The following is a 21,873-nucleotide window of genomic DNA, read 5'->3' as shown; positions in this document are numbered from 1 at the left end:
ACCGCTCCCCTCCCGCCCCCCTCCGCGGGCCCCGGCTCCCCCACACGCTTGGCGGACCAATCTCCGCTCGGAGCCGGGCGCGTCACAATGGCGCCCTCACCGCCTCGCTACCCGGAGCCAGTCACTGAGGGTCCGCCCCGCCGCACTCCATGCGTCCTTCCAGCCCCGTTTTCCTGGAGAAGGTGGGGTTCCGCGGGGAAACAGGCTAGCAATGACAGCGGAGGCGCGGGCTCCCGGGGCTGTTGCTCCTGGGTGCTGGGGTGCAGGGCCGAGCGGGAATCGGGCAAACCCAGAACAGCAGGGCTGCGGTCAACGCCGCGTGCGCCCGACGCGCGGGAGTTGTGCACTCGGGCCTGCCGCGCGCCAGACCCCGCCCCTCGGAGGCCTCGCCTAGGGCGCGCTGCCAGGGGTTTCCATGGTGATGGCAAATAAGCCTCAACTGCCTCAGCTACAACTGCCAAGTTTCCCGCGTTCCACCCCCCTCTGGGTGCTCAGAGGGACGATCGAAGTGCCGGATGTGAAGAGCGGGAGCGTGGAGACTCGGAGCCCGAGGTGAGGGGTGGGACGCGCGGCGGCTCTGAGGCTGAGGGTCGCACAATTGGGACCGGCCGGGACCTGGGCCCTCTGGGGGTGGGGACGGCGGGACTGAGATTTGGAGTGTATGTTGAGCGGGGGTTTCGTTGTAGAGGGAGCCAAGTGAGGGTATCCCTAGTCCATCTGGGGAGATGAAGACAAGGGGATCCAGAGGGACCGAGTTTGAGGAATCCCTTCCTTAGGCCGGGGATGTTGGGGGAGTCCTAGACGGTGGGCATCCCAGGACCTGCAGGTCTGCGACTTCTGCTCCAGCCTGAGGGACACCTTTAAGGGTAGTGAGACGTGGCAGGGGGTGGGGGGGTGGAGGCTCTTAATTAATTAAAGGCAGTACATTCACATATTCAAGAGTCACAAACTTGCACAAGGCTTTATTACTCAAAAACTCTTTCTTCTCTCTATAGCCCCATTTCCTGCCTCCCTGAGGAAATATTTTCAAGCCTTTGAACTTTTCTCCAGAAATTTTACTTCTTCCTCTTCTATCTGCATCTCTTCTCTGTGGTCTTCCTTTATCTGCTTCACTAAATTTGAACACTTCAGTCTGAAATATTTCCTCATTGATTTCCTTTGTCTCTTGGTCACACTTTGCTGCTTCCTGTATGTAGTCAGCCATTTGTTTTTCTTTCCCTTTTTCTAGTCATACCCTTGACTACATTTTGCACAAGTTCCTTTTTGAGAGCTCATCTTGGAATGAGCCTAAATTCAGAGGTGTGGGAATGGGTCCGGAGCTTTATATATATAGATTTTATTTAATTATTTAAGAGAGTGAGAGAGAGAGAGCCCAAGAGCAGGGTGGGGGGCAGAGGGAGAAGCAGACTCCCCGCTGAGTAGGGAGCCCATGTGGGCTTGATCATGGGACCCTGGGATCATGACCTAAGCCAAAGGCAGCCGCTCAACCGACTGAGCCACCCAGGCACCCCTCTCATATATTTTCTGTATGATCAAGACTTTTGTGGGGTTTTTTTTCCATTTTAAAAATAAGAAATATGGGCGCCTGGGTGGCTCAGATGGTTAAGCGTCTGCCTTCGGCTCAGGTCATGATCCCAGAGTCCTGGGATCGAGTCCCGCATTGGGCTCTCTGCTCCTTGGGAGCCTGCTTCTCCCTCTGCCTCTCTCACTCTGTCTCTCATGAATAAATAAATAAAAATCTTAAAAAAAAAAGAAATATGACATATAAGGGATATATTGTAAAACATGTCTTGAAGGTGAAAAGAATACTACTTAACCTAAATCTGTGTATCTACCACTAATCTTAATAGAACTCTACCCTAATTTATAACCCTTGGTATAGTCTCAATTATTAACCCCCCCATTACTGTTTGAATTTTATACTCGTAAATTACTTGTTTTTCATTAGAATTTAGTTAAAATTGTATCCCAGGAAAAAATGTATGGAATAATTTTGATGTAGGAAAGACGTTAGGGTTCGAAGCTGTCGGCCAAGAATTCTTGAGACGTCTTTGGTGCAAAAAGGTGATTTTATTAAAGCATGGGGACAGGCCCTGTGGGCAGACAGAAGTGCACTGGGGTCATGAGGAGCGGCCCATTATATACTTTCAAGTTGGGAGGGGGGTTAGGGATAGCTTAAGTCTCAAGGAATTTTGGAAGCAAGGTTTCCAGGACCTTGAGGGGGCTAGCTATTGTTGGGAAAAGGTCATTTATTACCATCTAATAAAACCTTAGTCATGAGACCCTTTAGATGTGTATCGGTGGGTCATATGCTTGGGGGATGATTACCAACACGTATCATGGGGGGTTTAGAGATATAAAGGAAGTTTCCAAAGGAATTTTTATATGTTAGAGTAGACTTACAGGATCCTGGGGGGAAGGGGTGTCAGGCTAGGATTGCCTTCGCCTTTAGCTAAGAATTAACATGGAGGCAGTTGACTCCCTAGAGAAATGTCACTCAGCTTGTTTCAAGGACTTGTCAGTGGGCTGTAGGTAGTAAGGAAATTTAATAATTTTTCTTCTGCCTTTGTTTCCCACATCAGTTTTGCATGTCTTTGGATTCTATATGTAAATTATTTTCATACTGTTTTCTTCAGTGCCTTTCTTTTGTTAATTAGCCTTGTCTGTTGTCTTCACAGGATTATTCCAAGACCAAGCATAAAGCTGTAATATTTTTTGCTGTTTTATAGTATTCCATTTAATAAGCAGGCAACAACGTATTTCCCCACTATTCTGTTAAAGGACATATAGGTTGTTTCCAGTTTGGGATATTATAAACAGTGGTGCTTTGAACCAGCACGTGTCATCTGGGGCACCTGTGATGTGGGAACAAAGGCAGAAGGAATGTAGATAAAATTAAATGTCCATATAACCTGCAGCCCATTGATAAATACTTTAAGGCAGGCAGAGTATAACCTTCCTCCAGGAAGCTCCCAACGGTCTTAATGTTAATCACTTGCTAGAGGGAAAAACAATCTAGGTTTGACAATAGCGAGGTCTCTGGTATCCTGTGTTCTTTAGCATATGAAGATCCTTTTAGAACTTGCCTTATCTCAAGAATTCTTTCTTGGTCCTCAGCTCTGGAGCTCACCCCACCAAACCTCACCTATATTCCAAAACTATGTTAGATGTGCCAGACTTACTTTAGACTATACCTACAGTGGAATTCCTAGGTTATAAGATTTGCCCACATTTAACTTCATCACGTAAAGATACTCTGTAAAACAGTTGTACCAGTTTACCTCCTAAAGCCAGTGGGATTGCTAGATTAGAGAGTGAGTAAATATTTAACTTTTGTGAGCAATTACCAAACTTTTCCAGAGCGTCTGTACCATTTTGCATTTCCATTAGCAATGCATGAGAGTTCCAGTTGCTTTACATCTTCACTGGTACTTGATATTGTCAATTTTTAAAACTTCAAATATTTATTTTAGCCATTTTAATGGAGTATATGGCCATATATTATTATGACTAATTTGCATGTCTCTAATGGCTATAATGTTGATTATCTTTTCATGAGCTTATTTGTCATCCTTATATCCCTTTGTAAATATCTGGACAAGTGTTTTTCCCATTTTAAAAAATTGAGTTGTTTCCTTTCTGTTGAGTTTTGACAGTTCCTTATTCTATCTTAATATAGGTGCAAGGGCACCAGGTGGTTCCAGTTGGTTAAGCATCTGCCTTCAGCTCAGGTCATGATCCCAGGGTTCTGGGATCAAACCCCCCATCAGGCTCCCTGCTCAGCGGGGAGCCTGCTTCTCCTTCTCCCTCTGCCTCTTCACTCTGCTCCTGCTCTCTCTCTCTCAAATAAATAAATCTTTATAAATAAATAAATCAGTAAATCACTAAATACAGGTCCAAATGTGTGATTTACAAAATTTTCTTTTCAATTTATAGTTTTTCTTCTCCTAACAGTGCTGCAGAGCAAAAAAGGTTTTAATTTTGATGAAGTCAAGATTCTCAACTTTTTCTTTTGTGGATCTTGCTTTTAGTATTGTATCTAACTGTTAACATAGCACTAGGTCTTGAAGATTTTCCACCTATATTTTCTTTTAAAAGTTTTACAATTTTCCATATTATATATACATTTCATTTTGAGTTTTTTTAATGAGGTATGAGATTTAGATCAAGTTTCTCTTTTTAAAAATTTTTAAATTTATTTATTTTCTCTTTTTTTAATTAAAAAAGTACTTTTAAAAAAATTTGAGTAAACTCTATGCCACGTGTGGGCCTTGAACTCACTTGAACTCACGACCCCAAGATGAAGAGTCACATGCTTTAATGACTGAGCCAGCTAGGCACCACATCTTTTTTCCCTTTATATCCAGAGATAGGCAGAAAAATGGATATACAACTGTTCCAGCACCATTTGTTGAAAAGACTACTTCCTCTACTAAATTGCCTTTGCTCCATTGTGAGAAACCATTATTTTTAAAAATTATTTATTTTTTTAAAGATTTTATTTATTTGACAGAGAAAGACAGCAAGAGAGGGAACACAAGCAGGGGGAGTGGGAGAGGGAGAAGCAGGCTTCCCGCTGAGCAGGGAGCCCGATGCGGGGCTTGATCCCCAGACCCTGAGATCATGACCTGAGCCGAAGGCAGTCCAACCGACTAAGCCACCCAGGCACCCCTAAATAAAGATTTTATTTATCTGAGAGAGAGAGCTCAAGCAGGGGGAGCAGCAGACAGAGAGGGAGAAGCAGGCTCCCCCCTGAGCAGGGAGCACAATGTGTGGGGCTCCATCCCAGAATCATGACCTGAGCTGAAGGCAGACACTTAACTGACTGAGCCACCCAGGGGCGCCCCTATTTATTTATTTATTTATTTATTTAAAAAGATTTATTTATTTTAGGGCGCCTGGGTGGCTCAGTTGGTTGGGTGACTCCCTTCGGCTCGGGTCATGATCCTGGAGTCCCAGGATGGGGTCCCGGGTCAGGCTTCCTGCTCAGCGGGGAGTCTGCTTCTCCCTCTGACCCTTCCCCCTCTCATGCGCTCTCTCTCTCTCTCTATCTCATTCTCTCTCTCAACTAAATAAAATCTTTTTAAAAAAAGATTTATTTATTTTAGAAAGAGCACACTGAGCGTGTGTTGTGGGGGAGGGGCAGAGGGAGAGGTAGAGAATCCCAAGCGGACTCCACACTGAGTGTGGAGCCCAACGTGGGGCACAATCCCAGGACCCTGAAATCATCACCCAAGCCAAAACCAAGAGTCAGACACTTAACCTTAACTGACTGAGCCAACCAAGCGCCCCTATTTATTTAATTTTAATGATCTCTACACCCAATGTGGGGCTTGAACTGAAGACTCCTGGGATGAAGAGTCACATGCTAGATCTACCTACTGAGCCAGCCAGATGCCCCTGTTGCAAGACATCAAATGGCCATATCTGTGTGGGTCTAGATCTGGACTCTTCTCTGTTCCACTGATTTATCTGAGTATCCTTTCATCTATACTTAATTGTCTTCATTGCAACTTTATGCTGACTTCTAAACTTGTGTGTAATGAGTTCAACTTTATTCATCTTTTTCAGAATTATTTGGCTATTGTTCCTTTGCCTTTCCATAAACATTTTAGAATGTTTGTCTATATCTTATAAAAAATATTGCTGGATTTTGATAGGAAATATGTTAAACCTATATATCATTTTCGGAGAGAATTGACATCTATCTGTACTATGTTGAGTCTTCCAATCTTTGAATACAGTATGTCTGTTCATTTACTTAAATCTTTTTGGATTTCTTTCATAAGTATTTTGTAGTTTTTAGCATACAGGTCCTACCTGTGTTTTGTTACATTTGTTAGATACCTAAGTATTTTAATTTTGGTGAGCTATCATAAATGGTATTATATTTTTAATTTAAATTTCCACATATTTGGGGGCACCTGGGTGGCTCAGTCGTTAAGCGTCGGCCTTCGGCCCAGGTCATGATCCCAGGGTCCTGGGATCGAGCCCCGCATCGGGCTCCCTGCTCAGCGGAGAGCCTCCTTCTCCCTCTCCACTCCCCCTGCTTGTGTTCCTGCTCTCGCTATCTCTCTCTGTCAAATAAATAAATAAAATCTTTAAAAAATAAAATAAAATAAAATAAAATCCTTGTTAGGTATTGCAGATATTGGGGTTGATATTGGTTTTCTTTTCTCATTCAAGTGGCTATTTTCATTGCTCTTGGTATGACATTTCGTTAAAATTGGATCCTGGACATTTTGAGCTATTTTTTGAGGCTCAGGCTCTTAATAAATCTGCTTTTTTGTTTAAGATTTATTTATTTATTTATTTTTGTTTTTATTTATTTAAAGATTTTATTTATTTACTTGAGAGGAAGAGAGAGCATGAGCAGGGGGGTGGGGTATAGGGAGAAGCAGACTCCCTACCCAGCAGCGAGCCCGATTTGGGACTCGATCCTAGGATCCTAGGATCATGACCTCAGCTGAAGGCAGATACTTAACCGACTGAGCCACCCAGGTGCCCAGATTTATTTTAGAGAGAGATAGAGAGCAGTGGGGAGGGGCAGAGAGAGAGGGAAAGAGAATCTTCAAGTAGATAGATTCCCCACTGAGCGCAGAGCCCCTTCCAGGACTTGATGCCAGGATCCTTGAGATCATGGCCTGAGCCAAAGTCAAGAGCCCTACTACACTTCAACTGACTGAGCCACCCAGGCATCCCCTAAATCTTCTGTTTTTAGGATTTCTCTGACGCCACACTGGCAAGGGAAAGGAAGGTGATATCATTACTGCCCAATAGGGTGGAAGTCCAAGTTCCCCACTTGGCCTCTGTTGACAGTCTGGAGATTGGAAATGGAAGGGATGTTTTATTCTAGTGGACTGTGGTGGCTGTCAGGTTCTCCACTGGACCTTCAATGACAGCACCTTGATAGGAGGGTGAGCTGTGCCATGTCACAGCCTAGAAGAGGGTGTAAGTCTAGGCTTGCTATAGACCTTTGCTGATATGGGTAGGGGTGGTGTCGCACTTTTTTTATGTGGAGTTTGGCTGGAACAAGATGTTTATTTAAAAGTTTTCTGTCTTGTAAGGCTGCCCCTTTCCTGTCGTTTGGCTGGAAAAAAACATACTATTCTTAGGCTTTTAAAAAAAATCTGCATCCATTGGTATTTTCAGATTGCTGGCTTTTCTTTTTTTCAAGATTTTTTTTTAAGATTTTATTTATTTATTTGAGAAAGCAAGAGCGAGAGAGAGAGAGAGAGAAAGAGAGAGAGAGAAAGAAGGAGCAGGGGGAGGGAGCAGGGAGCCTGGATGTGGGGCTCAATCCCAGGACTCCAGGATCATGACCTGAACCGAAGGCAGACACTCAACCAACTAAGCCACCCAGCACCCCAGATTGCTGGCTTTTCTAATACATAGTGTGGAATATATGAGGCAAAAAGAAAACCCAGGGACCCCAACATCATGTCATTTCTTGGGTACCAGGATCCCTTCTTGATCTGCCATTTTGTCTCTACCTTTCAGTCTTGTTTATTTATATAATGGTCAGGATGTTTAGTTGTACTTAGTGGAGGAATATGAAGTGTGTCTATATTGTCCTGGACTGGAAGCTTTGCCTTCATTGTTGAAAGATATTTTTACTATCTCCACATTTAGAGTTTGGTCTTTCAGTACTTCAAAGCTGTCATTCCACTGTCCTCTTTCTTACATTGTTTCCAGTAAGAAATCTGATGTTATCCTTATATATGTTATTTATTGTCTGTTTTTACTGACTTGAGTTGGTTTTCTTTTTTTTTTAATCACTTGTTTTGAGCAATTTGATTATGATGTTTTTTGGTGTAGTTTTCTTCATGTTTCTCTTATGTAGGATTCATTGAGTTTCTTGGAATTGCAGATTTTACAGTTAAAGTTGTAGGCTATCATTTCTTAAAATATTTTTTGTTTTGCTTTGTTTTCCCCAACTCCCCTTTCAATTATCTATATATTAGTCTGAAGTCATCGCACAGCTTACTGATGTTCTTTTCATTTGGGGGAGATTTTTTTTTAGAAATGAACTTGATTGTTCTTTACTCATTTTTATTCATTTTATTTTTTTAAGGATTTCATTTATTTATTTGTCGAGAGAGAGGGCACGCAAGCACAAGCAGGGGGAACGACAGACAGAGGGAGAAGCAGGCTCCTGGCTGAGTAGGGCACCCCAGGCGGGACTCGATTCCTGGACCCTGGAGTAATGACCTGAGCCAAAGGCAGATGCTTAATTGACTGAGCCACACAGGTGTCCCTATTTTTAAAATTTTTTTAAAGACTTTATTTATTTATTAGAGAGAGAGAGCTAAAGAGAGACAGAGAGAGCACCAACAGGGGAAGGGGCAGAGGGAGAGGGGGAAGTAGGCTCCCCACTGAGCAGGGAGCCTGCCATGGGACTTGATCTCAGGACCCTGGGATCATGACCAGAGCAAAAGGCAGATGCTTAACTGACTGAGCCACCCAGGTGCCCCACTCATTTTTATTTTAACCAAACTTTGTTATAAGAATAAAGCTAGTTGGGGGATGCCTCTGTGACTCAGTTGATTGAGTGTCTGACTCATGGATTTGGCTCATATCATTATCTAAGGGTTGTGAGATTGAGCGCCACGTTGCGCTCTGTGCAGAGAGGGGAGTCTGCTTAAGATTCTCTCCCTCTCCCTCTGCCCCTCCGCCTACTCGCATGCTCTCTCTCAAATAAATAAATAAATAAATAAATAAAACCTTAAAAGGAAGAAAGCAGGTGGTTGCTTATGACCACAAGGCATTAAGAAGAATTATTTTATTGGTTCTGTTACCATAATAATTATTAAAGCCATAGACAATGGGTTAAAAACTAGGTTTGATCATCAGGGTGAAATTCAGCTTCCATCATTAGTTATACTCTAAATATACATCCTGCTCCAAATAGGTAAGCCAGTATTATTGGTTAAGTGTAAGAGTTTTTATTACAATTAACTATTATAACCAGGAATATTACACAGAAGTTCCTAGTAATCTAATTACCAAATTTTGTCATGACATTTAAGGTACCCTTGCCTTAACTTGACAAATATTTGTATTCCCAGTATATTCAAGGCATCTGAATATATCCTTTTTTAGGACTCCTCTATTTTTCTGCAATTTGGAGTATTACTTACTGTTCTTGGTGTATTACCACAGCTTAATTGTCTTTTCTCACCTTCTAGGACATTCAGTAGTTAGCTATTAGAATTTACAGTTTCATCTCTTACAACTAAAGCTCACACTTCCTCTTTTCTTTTGCACCACATTTGAGATCATTGATGGCATCTTCCAGCTCATTTCACTGTACAAATTTTCCTTTATTCTGATATTTCCTTAATATTGTTAGCATTTCTTTCAGATTTTGACACTATTTTTTGACACTATTTTTAATATAAGAATTAACAAAACTGCTCTTTTGCATAAAAGATACTCTTTTATAGGTGCCTTAGTCTCTCATATTTCTCTGAATATATTAGACACATATCTTTCAAAATCTCCTGTTCGGTGTATTATTGGCTTAGTTTCCTTCAGTGTTAGTTTTTGTCCTTCCAGTTGGGTAATGCCCTTTGGGGTGTTGGTTTTTCTCAGATGTCATGTGAGAGTTCCTGCTGGCATGACTAAATACTGTTTACCTATACCCTTTATTGGCAACAGGATGGAGTGTGGTGTGGTCTGGGTACCAGGACACAGTAGTGATGTGGCATTCCCAAGGTATTTTAGCTGCTGCCAGTCACCAAGGGCACTTCCCTGCCTCCCTGGTTATACTGTGTCAGTCTGGGAGTAGACCCATAGCTGCTTTCTAGCTGTCTGGGCCCAAGGGGGAGGGAGTGCCAGGACTCAGACTGTCTTTAGAGCTTCTTGCGTCTTTTCAAGCTGTCATCTTCTGCAGGTTTTGAACTCTGGATCCAACTCTATGGTCATTCCATCTTTGAATCCCTCAAAATTCCATGTCCACTGAGGGTGACCCTTCTCATTTTCCAGCAATGATACCCATTTATGTTTTTAAAATACCTTTTGTCATTTCTATAGTTTTTGGTCAGAAGGCCTACTGAAGTATGTGCTTAAGTGCCATTTTGATTCCATTCAATTGTAGACTGGAATATTAGGTAGTACTTATAGGTGGGGTGAGTGTGTCTGTACAAGCTTTGTAATCAAGATCTTGGGATTAACTCTCAGCTCTGAAACATATTTGGTATTCTTAAGTCCCTTTATATAATTTCATCCATCCTTACTTTCCTCATCTATAAAATGGGGAAAATAATGTTTATAATGTATTCTTTTACATATATTAAGTGAAAAACTTAGTTTTTGCTTTGTTTTCAGCCACAAAAGATTGCACACAAACTGGTTTGATGCTCTCCTGACCAGTGTCCCTTCTCTGATGCTTGGTCCTGAAGGCAGTGGAAGCCAAACTTACCCTGGCGCTGTCTGCTGAGCTGTGCAGAATTTCCAACATTGAAGATGGAGCATCAGGTGTTCATTTCACTTTTTTGTTTAACTCTAATCAGAAGATTATATCAAATGGCCTTAAAAAAAAAAAAAAAGAAACCGTGGAACATAGATATATTATTCCAGTCCCACAGAATTGAAGCAGATCAGTGTTGAAGGGCAGTGACATATATAGTATTAGCCAAATCAGCTCAAGCTGATATAGCTTGGTTTATAGGAAAACTCCACTGACTTCTGTCTAACCTTATACAGGGAGACCAGGAACAAAGAGCAGCTGTTATTACAGAAGTGAAAGCTGTGTAACCGATTTGTACCATGAACTTATGAAATCAGTATTTTTTAAAAATTTCCTTTTCAATATTTTGTAATGCCTCAAAATGTCTCTTGCATTTTGAACTTATTTCAGTTTATATCGTACTAGTGTACCTCAGCAATTAAATATGCATATTGAAATGATTTCAGTTATGTGAAATAAAAAAGTATATATAAATATAAAAAATACATAAAAATACCGTGTTGCTCTAAACAAATTTGAGAGACATGCTTTTGAAAAATTTAATTAAAGGTCTTAGATTCATAATTTTTTTAATTTTGATTTTTTTCATCCTAATCTTTTTTTTTTTTTTAAAGATTTTATTTATTTATTTTAGAGAGAGAAAGCGCACATGAACAGGGGGAGGAGCAGAGACAGAGAGAGAGGGAGAGAATCTTCACACTTGAGTGCAGAGCCTGATCCGGGGCTCCATCCCACGACCCTGACATCATGACCCGAATAGAAACCAAGAGTCTGACGCTCAGCCAACTGAGCCAACCAGGAGCTCCTTTTCATCCTAATCTTTTTGTTTTTTTTTTAAAGTTTTATTTTTATTTAAGTAATTGTACACCCAGCGTGGGGCTCAAACTCACAACCCCAAGATCAAGAATCACGTGCTTTTCCGACTCAGCCAGCCAGGTGCCCCTCTAATCTGTTTTTCTTCATTTATAATCCTTAAGGTAAGTTAAGATTTTACAACATTCAATTTGTAAATTGAAACATAATACTGGTCTTTGTGATTATATGAAATTGTGAAGCCTCAATTTAAAGCTTTCTTTTTACTGTTAGTTCATTTTATTTTATTTATTTTAAAGATTTTATTTATTTTTGAGAGAGAGAGATTGAGCACAAGCAGGGTGGGGAAGGCAGAGGGAGAGGAAGAAGCAGGCTCCCTACTGAGTAGAGAGCCCCATGTGGGGCTCAGTCCCAGAACCCCAGGATCATGACCTGAGCCCAAGGCAGATGCTTAACTCACAAAGCCACCTAGGCACCCCCTGTTAGTTCATTTTAGGTTTTTTTGCTAAAGTAAAACATTTAACTAAAATTTCTATTACTAAGTTAAAATAAACTCTTTTTCACAGAAAGATTCATAGGACTCAGGATATAGTTATACTTGTGGCTAAGATTTATTACATTATAAGGATGCAAAGCAGAATCAGTAGAGGAAAAAAGGCTCATGGGGTGATATCTAGAAGAAACCAGACCTGAGCTTCCCGGAGTCATCTTAGTGAAGTCACACAGGATGCACTGAATTCCCCCAGCAACACGTTGCAACAACTTTTGTGAAGTGTTGTCTACGAGGGAACCTCACCGGAGGCTGGGAATTCAGGATCTTCCTTGGGAGTCAGTCATGGAGGCACATCGTGCCTGTGTTACTTGTGGCAGTCACTGAAATTCCAGATGTTCAAAAGGAAAGCCGGTGTTCAGCATACATGTTGTTTGTCAGTTTAGGTGCAGTGAGCCACTCTTATCATTTAGGGCAAGTTTTATATGCATGTAGGCAACTGTTTACCAGGCAAGTTCTCAGATGCCAGCCAAGGACCAGCCTTGCAAGCAGGCCTTGCTGAGGTTAGCAGGTTCAGGCCTGCTGTGTTAATTCTTTTTGGCATGAAATATAAATGGTATAAGCAAACCAATTAAACAACCAAAATTGTCAGAATGGATTAAAAAAAGACTCAGTGTCTATAAGAAACTCTGTATAGGTGGGTTTTTTTTTTTTTTTAAGATTTTATTCATTTATGGGGTGCCTGGGTAGCTCAGTCATTAAGCGTCTGCTTTCGGCTCAGGTCATGAACCCAGGGTCCTGGGATTGAGCCCCACATCGGGCTCCCTGCTCGGTGGGAAGCCTGCTTCTCCCTCTCTCTCTCCTCACTGCTTGTGTTTCTGCTCTCACTGTGTCTCGCTCTGCCAAATAAATAAAATCTTTAAAAAAAAAAGATTTTATTCTTTTATTTTAGAGAGAGAGAACAAGTCGGGGAGGGGGGCAGAGGAAGAGGGAGAAGCAGACTACTCGATGAGCAGGGAGCCTGACGAGGATCTCGATCCCAGGACCCTGAGATCGTGACCTTAGCCAAAGGCAGATGCTTAAGAGACCACCCAAGTGCCCCATAGTCTGTACAGGTAGTTTTAAAGATAAAGGGATAGAAAAAGATAAAACATAGAATAGTAAACAAAAATCTGAAGTAACCATCTTAATATCAAAGTAGATGTCTGAACGATGAAAATTGCCAGAGATAAAGAGAAATAGTATATTGGGTGCCTGGGTGGCTCAGTTGGTTAAGCGACTTCGGTTCAGGTCATGATCCTGGAGTCCCAGGATCGAGTCCCGCATCGGGCTCCCTGCTCAGCAGGGAGTCTGCCTCTCCCTCTGAACTTCTTCCCTCTCATGCTCTCTCTCTACCATTCTCTCTCTCTCAATAAATAAATAAAAAAATCTTTATAAAAAAAGAGAGAAATAGTATATAATGAAAAAAGAACTGAATAGCCAAAGCTGTTTTAAGTAAGCTTTATGCCCCGTGTGGGGCTGGAACTGATGACCCTGAGATCGAGTAGCACACTCTACCAACTGAGCCAGCCAGGCGCGGCACCTGCTAAAACTGTTTTGAAAAAGAATAAAGTTTGGGGCACCTGGGTGGCTCAGTCGGTTAAGCGTCTGCCTTTGGCTCAGGTCATGATCCGAGGGTCCTGGGATTGAGCCCTACATCAGGCTCCCTGCTCAGCGCAGAGCCTGCTTCTCCCTCTCCCTCTGCCTGCCTCTCTGCCTATTTGTGCTCTCTCTCTATCTCTCTGTCAAATAAGTAAATAAAATCTTAAAAAAAAAAGTTTGAGGAATTATAGTATGCAGTTTTAAGATTTACTATAAAGCTATAAGAATTAAGATAGTATGGTATTGGTAAAGGGATTGATAGATTAGTGGAATAGAAGTGTCCAGAAATTGACACAAATATGGCCAATTGATTTTTGACAAAGTTGAGGAAATTCAATGGCAAAATGATAGTCTTTAACAATTTAGTGCTAGAATGACTGGATATCCATTTGCAGATGAAATGAACCCTAATTGAAACCTCACACCTTATATGTTAACTCAAAATTGATCACAGATCCAAATATAAAACTATAAAATGATTTGTTGATTAAACCCCTTAGTGATCAGGTTGCAGTAACAGCAATTAAAATATATTCTAAGAATGCCTTCCTTATAGTCTGTGTAACAGTAATATCACCACCATTGTTTTATAACTTAAAGGCACATATCTTGTAGATGGGTTTTGCAGTAATGGTTTATGAGGGATTTGTGTGACAAAAGAAGATGGTGAAGCAAGGGGTGGGAAGCAAATGTTTTAGAAGACTTTCTCAGGGCAGTCTCTTGATACTGGAAACTTGCTTTTCCTGATGATTCTGTTAATAAATCAGCTCATCTGTGTGGTATTGCCTATTCTATTCCTTGGCATCACTGCTTCAAAGGAAACACCCATCATCCATGGACTGGAAAGGTGAAGTGGTTCACCCCCCATTAGCCTGTGTCCATTGTTCTGACATTGGACCCAGCTAGACTGTCCAGTGCTCAGATGCCCCACCATGCCCTTACCTTACCCCATTTAACAAGTTCTATTTTGTATCTCTCCACACCATTTTGAGTTTGTCCTTATAAATGTCATGCTTCTCTCAGCAAAGTTACACCTTGATCCTTATATATTTATTGCAATATGAATAGAATTTAATCATATTTCATCACATTACTATTGGCAAACAGGAAAACTTTCAGATAATTTACTTAAATAGTTCAAATATCTTGCTAGTATTTCAGTTTTTTTCTTCATTTGGTCTTCAATTTGTTTTTTGTTTTTAATTTTTTTTTTTTTAAGATTTTATTTATTTATTTGACAGAGAGAGACACAGCCAGAGAGGGAACAGAAGCAGGGGGAGTGGGAGAGGGAGAAGCAGGCTTCCTGTGGAGCAAGGAGCCCGATGTGGGACTCGATCTCAGGACCCTGGGATCATGACCTGAGCCGAAGGCAGATGCTTAACGACTGAGCCACCCAGGCGCCCCTTCAATTTGTTTTTAAAACTCAGTTCTTTTTAATAGATAATCTACTTTTATTTCTTGAATTACTGCATTGATAAAAATTTGGGGACCATATTTTTTTTATTTATTTGACAGAGACACAGGGAGAGAGGAAACACAAGCAGAGGGAGTGGGAGAGGGAGAAGCAGGCCCCCCACAGAGCAGGGAGCCTGATGCGGGGCTCGATCCCAGGACCCTGGAATCATGACCCAAGCCGAAGGCAGACGCCTAACGAATGAGCCACCCAGGCGCCCTTGGGGACCATATTAATAATAGTGATACTAAGTACCCTTGTTTGGTTACCAGATTTAATTTGATGGAGTTCTTTTGGTGTTATATCATTAGGTAAAATGTTGCATCGGGCTATCAAAAACCTTCAGTTCTGTTACAAAAGTATACCATCTCCCTGCTCCTTTTCTAAAATCATGTTCAGAGTCTCATGACATTTTATCTATATTCCAGTCACAAGAACCCTGTTTGGTTATTAATAAAATCTAGGGAGGTGCTTTACCAGCTCAGTCACTCCTCTGAGACTTTCTGCCTCTTGCCATGATTGTCCTCTGGGGCAGTGGTACAGACTTTTTTTTTCCCCCTAAGGTTGTACAAACTGCCACAAATGTGGTGGCTTAAAACAAATTCTCTCACAGGTCTACAGGCCAGAAGTTTGACATCAAGGTGTTGGTAAAATTGGCTCTTTCTGGAATTTCTGAGAGGGACTCCATTCTAGTCCCCTCTCCAAGCTTTTGGTGGCTGCTGGCAATCCGTGGTGTGCCATGGTTTGTGACTGCCCTACGATCTCAGCCACCATCTTCACATGGCTTTTTCTTCTATGTATCTCCGTACAGCTCCTTTTCTATGTCTTATAAGGACACCCGTCATTGGATTTAGGGCCCATCCTAATCCAGGATGATCTCATCTTGAGATCCTTTAATTATACCTGCCAAAACCTTATTCCAAATAAGGTCACCTTCACAGGTTCCAGGGATTAGGACTTGGACATATCCTCTTGGGAGGCCACTATTAAACTCACTACAGTACTAACCTGTTTACTAAATGTAACAACTTGCCCGAGCCCCTGTTTTAGTCAGGAATGGTGCCAGGCACTGGAAGTATGAAGATGACTAAGATATCTTTTTTAACATCACAGAGTCTGATTTCAAAAAACGATATAAAAACCCTCACACCCATATGAGATATAAGTATAATGAAGAGATAAATACAAATCTTGTGGAAACACAAATTAGGATACTCACAAAGGAATTCCTTAAAAAGAACGTTTGCCTAAAACTGCCCTGTCTGAGGGGCCCCTGAGTGGCTCAGTTGTTAAGCATCTGCCTTTGGCTCAGGTCATGATCCCACTGGGATCGAGCCCCGCATCGGGCTCCCTGCTCAGTGGGGAGCCTGCTTCTCCCTCTCCCACTCCCCCTGCTTGTGCTCTCTCTCTCATTCTATCAAATAAATAAAATCTTTTAAAAAAATAGTAAATTTTAGGGCGCCTGGGTGGCTCAGTCAGTTAAGCGACTGCCTTCGGCTCAGGTCATGATCCTGGAGTCCCGGGATCGAGTCCCGCATCGGGCTTCCTGCTCAGCAGGGAGTCTGCTTCTCCCTCTGACCCTCTTCCCTCTCGTGCTTTCTATCTCTCATTCTCTCTCTCTCTCAAATAAATAAATAAAATCTTTAAAAAAAATAGTAAATTTTATGAAATCTAAGTATAGATCAAATATTTTTTAATTTTTTATTGTTATGTTAATCACCATACATTACATCATTAGTTTTGGATGTAGCGTTCCATGATTCATTGTTAGATCAAATATTTTTGATGAAAATTTAGCATCTGAATTGAGATGCTCTTCAGTGAGAAATACACAGCAGATATTGAAGACTTAGTAAAAAAAAAAAGCTTCGTTGTATTGTCTCTATTTCCTCCTCTGTGATACTTGATTAACAGCACCTTCACTGTAATGATTGTACCAGCAATCTATTTGGAAGAGCATTGTCAGTTTCAAATTTTACATCCTTTTATTACTGGAGAGTTTACAGTGCCTCCTAATTAATGGTAGGGTTGAAGAGGAGTGGAGTATTAGAAAAGTATTCCCAGGGGTGCCTGGGTGGCTCAGTCATTAAGCATCTGCCTTCGGCTCAGGTCATGGTCCCAGGGTCCTGGGATTGAGCCCTGCATTGGGCTCCCTGCTCCGCGGGAAGCCTGCTTCTCCCTCTCCTATTCCCCCTGCTTGTGTTCTCTCTCTCTGTCAAATAAATAAATAAAATCTTTAAAAAAAAAAAGTATTCGTGCCTCACAAAGTAAAAACTGTACTGGTTCTCAGAGGAGCAGGACAGCAGTGTGCTAAGAATAAGAGACTTATAAAATCCAAAGTGATGAAAGTATGTGAAATAAATATTAGAGTTATAAAATTCTTTGCAATAAAAAATGTAAAGTACCTTGATAATTTTTACATTGATTACACGTTGAAATAATTTGAATATTTAAAAAATAAAATGTTATTAAAGTTCATCTTTTTCTTATTCCCTTTATTATGTGACCACTATAAAATTTAAAATTACATATATGGTTCTCATTTCTTTTCTTTTTTAATTAAAAAACATTTTAATTTTAGATAAAAAGAGAGTACCTGACCAGCAGGGAGGAGCAGAGGGGAAGGAAGAAGGGGGAAAGAATCTCAAGCAGACATTGAGCTAAGGGCGGACCCCAATACCAGGCTCCATCCCACAATCCTGTGATTGTGACCTGACCCTGAGATCATGACCTGAGCACAAACTGAGACTCAGATATGAAACAATGAGTCAGATGCTCAACCAACTGAGCTACCCAGGCACCCATCTTATTTTTCTATTGGACAGCACCGCCAGGTCTAAAATGGTGAAAGGGAATGAGATTAGGGAAGAAAGAATATTTTACAGAAGAGAAAGAGGTATTCTTGGTCATGATAATTCGTTAATGAATGTATGGATTTAGTTTTATCCCAATGTACTATTCTTGCCAGATCCCCCTCCCTCATGTTTTAAAAAAATAACCAGGAATGTGAAAGGGTAAGATGGAAGAGTATTTGCCCAAGATCTCAGTGTTAATCTCCACCTTTGGGCATGGGGAGCAGTCAGAGCAATAGTAGTCCACCTTTGTCTTGAGAGGAATTTACTGAATCTGGGCCACATTCTTAATGCATTCTGAGTGAAGTACCTGAAAAAAAAAATCTTGATAATATCTCTGGAAATTTTGAAGTCAGAGATCTCTGTCAAATAAAAAACAATCTTTGGGGCGCCTGGGTGGCTCAGTTGGTTGGGCGACTGCCTTCGGCTCAGGTCATGATCCTGGAGTCCCGGGATCGAGTCCCGCATCGGGCTCCCTGCTCAGCGGGGGGTCTGCTTCTCCCTCTGACCCTCTTCCCTCTCGTGCTCTCTATCTCCCTCAAATAAATAAATAAAATCTTAGAAAAAAAATAAAAAACAATCTTTAAACATTTTAGTCTCTTAATTTTTTTGCCTTTTTAAAAGAGGATTTTAACCAACTGAGCCACCCAGGCACCCCCTTGATTGCATTCTATAGAGGACATTATCGCACTGTCCTCTTCCTTCTGGGGGATTTGTCACCCTCAGTGATCCTGCCCCCATAATCACATTTTTGTATAGTCCCCTCCCACATTGTGTGAGGGTTGCCTTTGCGATCAATAGGATGCTGCAGAAGTGGTTTGTCACTTCTGAGGCAAGGTTCTAAAGGACCCTGTCTTCTGCCTCTCTCTCTCTCTCTCTCTCTCTGGGATTGGTTGCCCTGAGGGAAGCCAGTTGCCGTGTTGAGACGCTCTCCTGGCCAGGAAATGAGGCGCCTGCCAATAGTCGTGTGGTGTGCCATCCTGGAATTGGATCCTTGAGCCCTGGCCAAGCCTTCAGGTGACTGCAGCCTGGCTGAGAGTTGCAGTGCCACCTCAAGAGAAAGCCTGAGCCAGAACTGCACAGATGAGCTGCTCCTGACTCTCAGAAATGGTGTGAGATAAACATTTGTTGTTTTAAGCCACCAGATTATGGGTTATTTGTTATGTAACAACTAATAAACTGCTTGCGAATTTGTGAGTCTGTAGCAATTTCCTAAGAACTATATTGGAAAGGACACTGGTCCCACTATTTTCATATATGCACAAGCAGTTTGTTGGACACCCCCTGAAATTCTGGACATCAACATATTGAGTAGATAGAAGACCAAAAGTGACTTAGAAAAAAAAATAAAAACAAAACCAGTATCACTTCCTTGGGACTTCATTCCTTTTGTCACTTCCCACATTTATGTCGATTGAGTTCCCCTTCAGCAGGTTCCTCTGGCTGTAAATCTAGAGCCTCTTAAATTGGTGAGAGTGTTGACACTCCTCTCACCAGCTATTTCTTCTGGAACTCTGTGTTCAACTTGAGTTTCACTTCCAGCGTTGTAACTTTTGCTTTCTTTGCTGCAATTTCATCTTTATTGGCCAATTCCCCCTTAATTATTTTTTTTAAATGCCACTTGAGTTTGTATAGTAGTCTGACTCCATATTTGACCTTTGATTGATGACAGCTTTCAAGCTTCACCCCTGTTTTCTTCTCCCTCTGCCCTGTGTCACATCAAGCTGATGTGAAAGCCCAGGCGCTCCCCTCTTTGACTCTGGAGGAAAGTTCAAGTCACACAAGTCCCGGCTCCAGCCCCACCCCTTAGTCACAATAAAACCTTTAAGGCAGTCTTTCCCAGCTCTCTCAAGCCATTTTTGGACTTAAGTGGTAACTATCCCTGTTCACCCCAGAAAGCCTCATTTTTTTGGTAAAGATTTTATTTATTAGAGAGCACAAGCAAGGGCAGCAGCAGAGGGAGAGGGAGAAGCAGGCTTCCTGCTGAGCAGGGAGTCCAATGGACTCATCACAGGATCCTGGGAGCATGACCTGAGCCCAAGGCAGATGCTTAACTGACTGAGCCACCCAGGGGCCCTCCGGAAAGCTTCATTATATGAGTAATAAACCTTTTCATACCCTCTTTGTGCATGTAGAGTGTCATCAGTTTTGACATCCAAACTGAATTTTTGATGGGGATCCATCTTATTTCTTCAGGGTATCAAAGATAAACACAGCTGGACATTATTAAGGCCGTGAAAATAGATTCTATCTAGTAACTACTGGCGGGAAAGATCTGAGAATTCTAATTTTGTGGAGGTGATAGGATATTTTAAAAGAATGTGGTGGGGAACAAGCAGAGACTCAGGTAGAGTCAGAAATGAAATAATAAGTATAAATGAGGGGCGCCTGGGTGGCTCAGCTAGTTAAGCATGCAACTCTTGATTTGGGCTCAGGTCATGATCTTAGGGTCCTGAGATCGAGCCCTGCCTGGGGCTCCACGTTGTGCATAGAGCTTGCTTAAGATTCTCTCTCCCTCTGCCCCTCCCCCACTTAAGAGTGTGCTCTCTCTAAAAAAATTAAAAGTATAAATGCAATTAGGTCAGCTGCATCTGTAATTATCGAAATTAGAATTCTGTCCTCCCACAGAGACAGACAGAGGCTCTATCCTTCCTGATGAATACATTTCATTTCAAGGAAATGGTTTTCAGGTCCTTGACAGAGATACTTCTGAGTTGTAGGAGATACATACACATCTGAAAGGGACAGAGGAAGAATTCATAATTAGTGAATGCTCTAAGGGAAGTCAGTGGCCTCTCCTCACTGTTGGCTGGCACAAACAGTAAATTCTGGCAGAGTTGAGTTTTTTGGGCTGACATTTTAATGGTCTGTGTGTCTCTGTGTGTCTGTGTGGCTGAGGGCAAGGTGTGGGGAGGTGGGCATGGGAGTGGCTATGAACAGCCTTATGTTGGTTAGAGTTATTAGAGTTTATTTGTCTCTCAGCAGAGGTCTGGACAGAATCCCTATGTGCTCAGAGTTCTGCAATTCTCAGTAACTAGAACAGTTTACCAGTGGGAGACAGAGCCCACACAACTACAACTGTTGCTGTCTCCATGTGAATTGAGTAACAGATTCGCAGTGACCGAATACCAACAGACTTTGAAAGAAGAGATATGACTTGTCACTGATCATGATGTGCAGCCATTATTAGTGTTACGATTTGTGGACTGAAGAACTAGAAGCTGAGTTTGTACTTTATGTGATTACTGACAGTTAATATGAAGGGGTACTGGTATTATTTAACTAAACCAGGCATCCGTGCAGAGGACTGCCTGTTGAATATGGGGCTGTCACTTTTTTTTTTTTAAGATTTTATTTATTTGACAGACAGCTAGAGCAGGAACACAGCAAGCAGGGGGAGTGGGAGAGGGAGAAGCAGGCTTCCCGCTGAGCAGGGAGCCTGATGTGGGGCTCCATCCCAGGACCCTGGGATCATGACCTGAGCTGAAGGCAGACGCTTAACGACTGAGCCACCCAGGCGCCCCAGTGCTGTCACATTTTACGGGAATTTAAATTGTGCAAATTTAAAATAATGTGAATAAATATTTGAAAGTTGTATGTTATATACAAAGTTTGAAATCATGCAATTCTCTTAATACTTTAAAAAATTGTTGGGAATCATAGAATTTTAAAACTCTCTTAAACAGCAAATTGAGGTCAGTATTTATTACTATACATAATCCCTTTCACCTTAACCACACAAAATTTAACTCTATCATGTGTCAGTCTCCTGTAAGTGCTGTTTATGTGCTTTGAAACATTCATTTTGTGAATGATCTGCAGACTTGTGCTGCTACTTTAATATTCAGTGTTGCTAAAATAAAAATCTTTTTTTTTTAAACCAACTAACCCAAATATTTACTTAGGAGTGGTATTCATGCTTGTGCTCTAAAACATGCCTGAAAATTGGTAACTTTGGAATAGAATTTTTGTTTTTATTTATTTTAAAACAGTTTTTTTTTAATATTTTATTTATTTGTCAGAGAAAGAGCGTGAGCTAGCGCAAGGAGGGGAAGCAGCAGGCAGAGAAGCTGGCGTTCCACTGAGCAAGGAGACGGATGTGGGACTTGATCCCAGGACCCTAGGATCATGACCTGAGCCAAAGGCAGACGCT

At 41.6% G+C, this 21,873-nt stretch overlaps 1 long non-coding RNA gene across 2 annotated transcripts; it reads left to right on the top strand.

The window, feature by feature from the left end:
- Positions 1-413: 413 nt before the first annotated feature.
- Positions 414-18,956, top strand: LOC113919949. 2 transcript variants are annotated; one of them, XR_003519176.1, is made up of 3 exons: positions 414-552; positions 10,330-10,479; positions 18,629-18,956. It is a non-coding gene; the product is annotated as an uncharacterized LOC113919949 (long non-coding RNA). The 2 variants fall into 2 exon arrangements; XR_003519177.1 differs by lacking the exon at positions 18,629-18,956 and adding an exon at positions 11,106-11,158.
- Positions 18,957-21,873: the final 2,917 nt, after the last annotated feature.

The sequence above is a fragment of the Zalophus californianus genome, chromosome 15, assembly GCF_009762305.2.
Source record: "Zalophus californianus isolate mZalCal1 chromosome 15, mZalCal1.pri.v2, whole genome shotgun sequence".
NCBI classification, from domain to species: domain Eukaryota; kingdom Metazoa; phylum Chordata; class Mammalia; order Carnivora; family Otariidae; genus Zalophus; species Zalophus californianus.
This window is presented reverse-complemented; position numbering and strand designations above follow the sequence as displayed.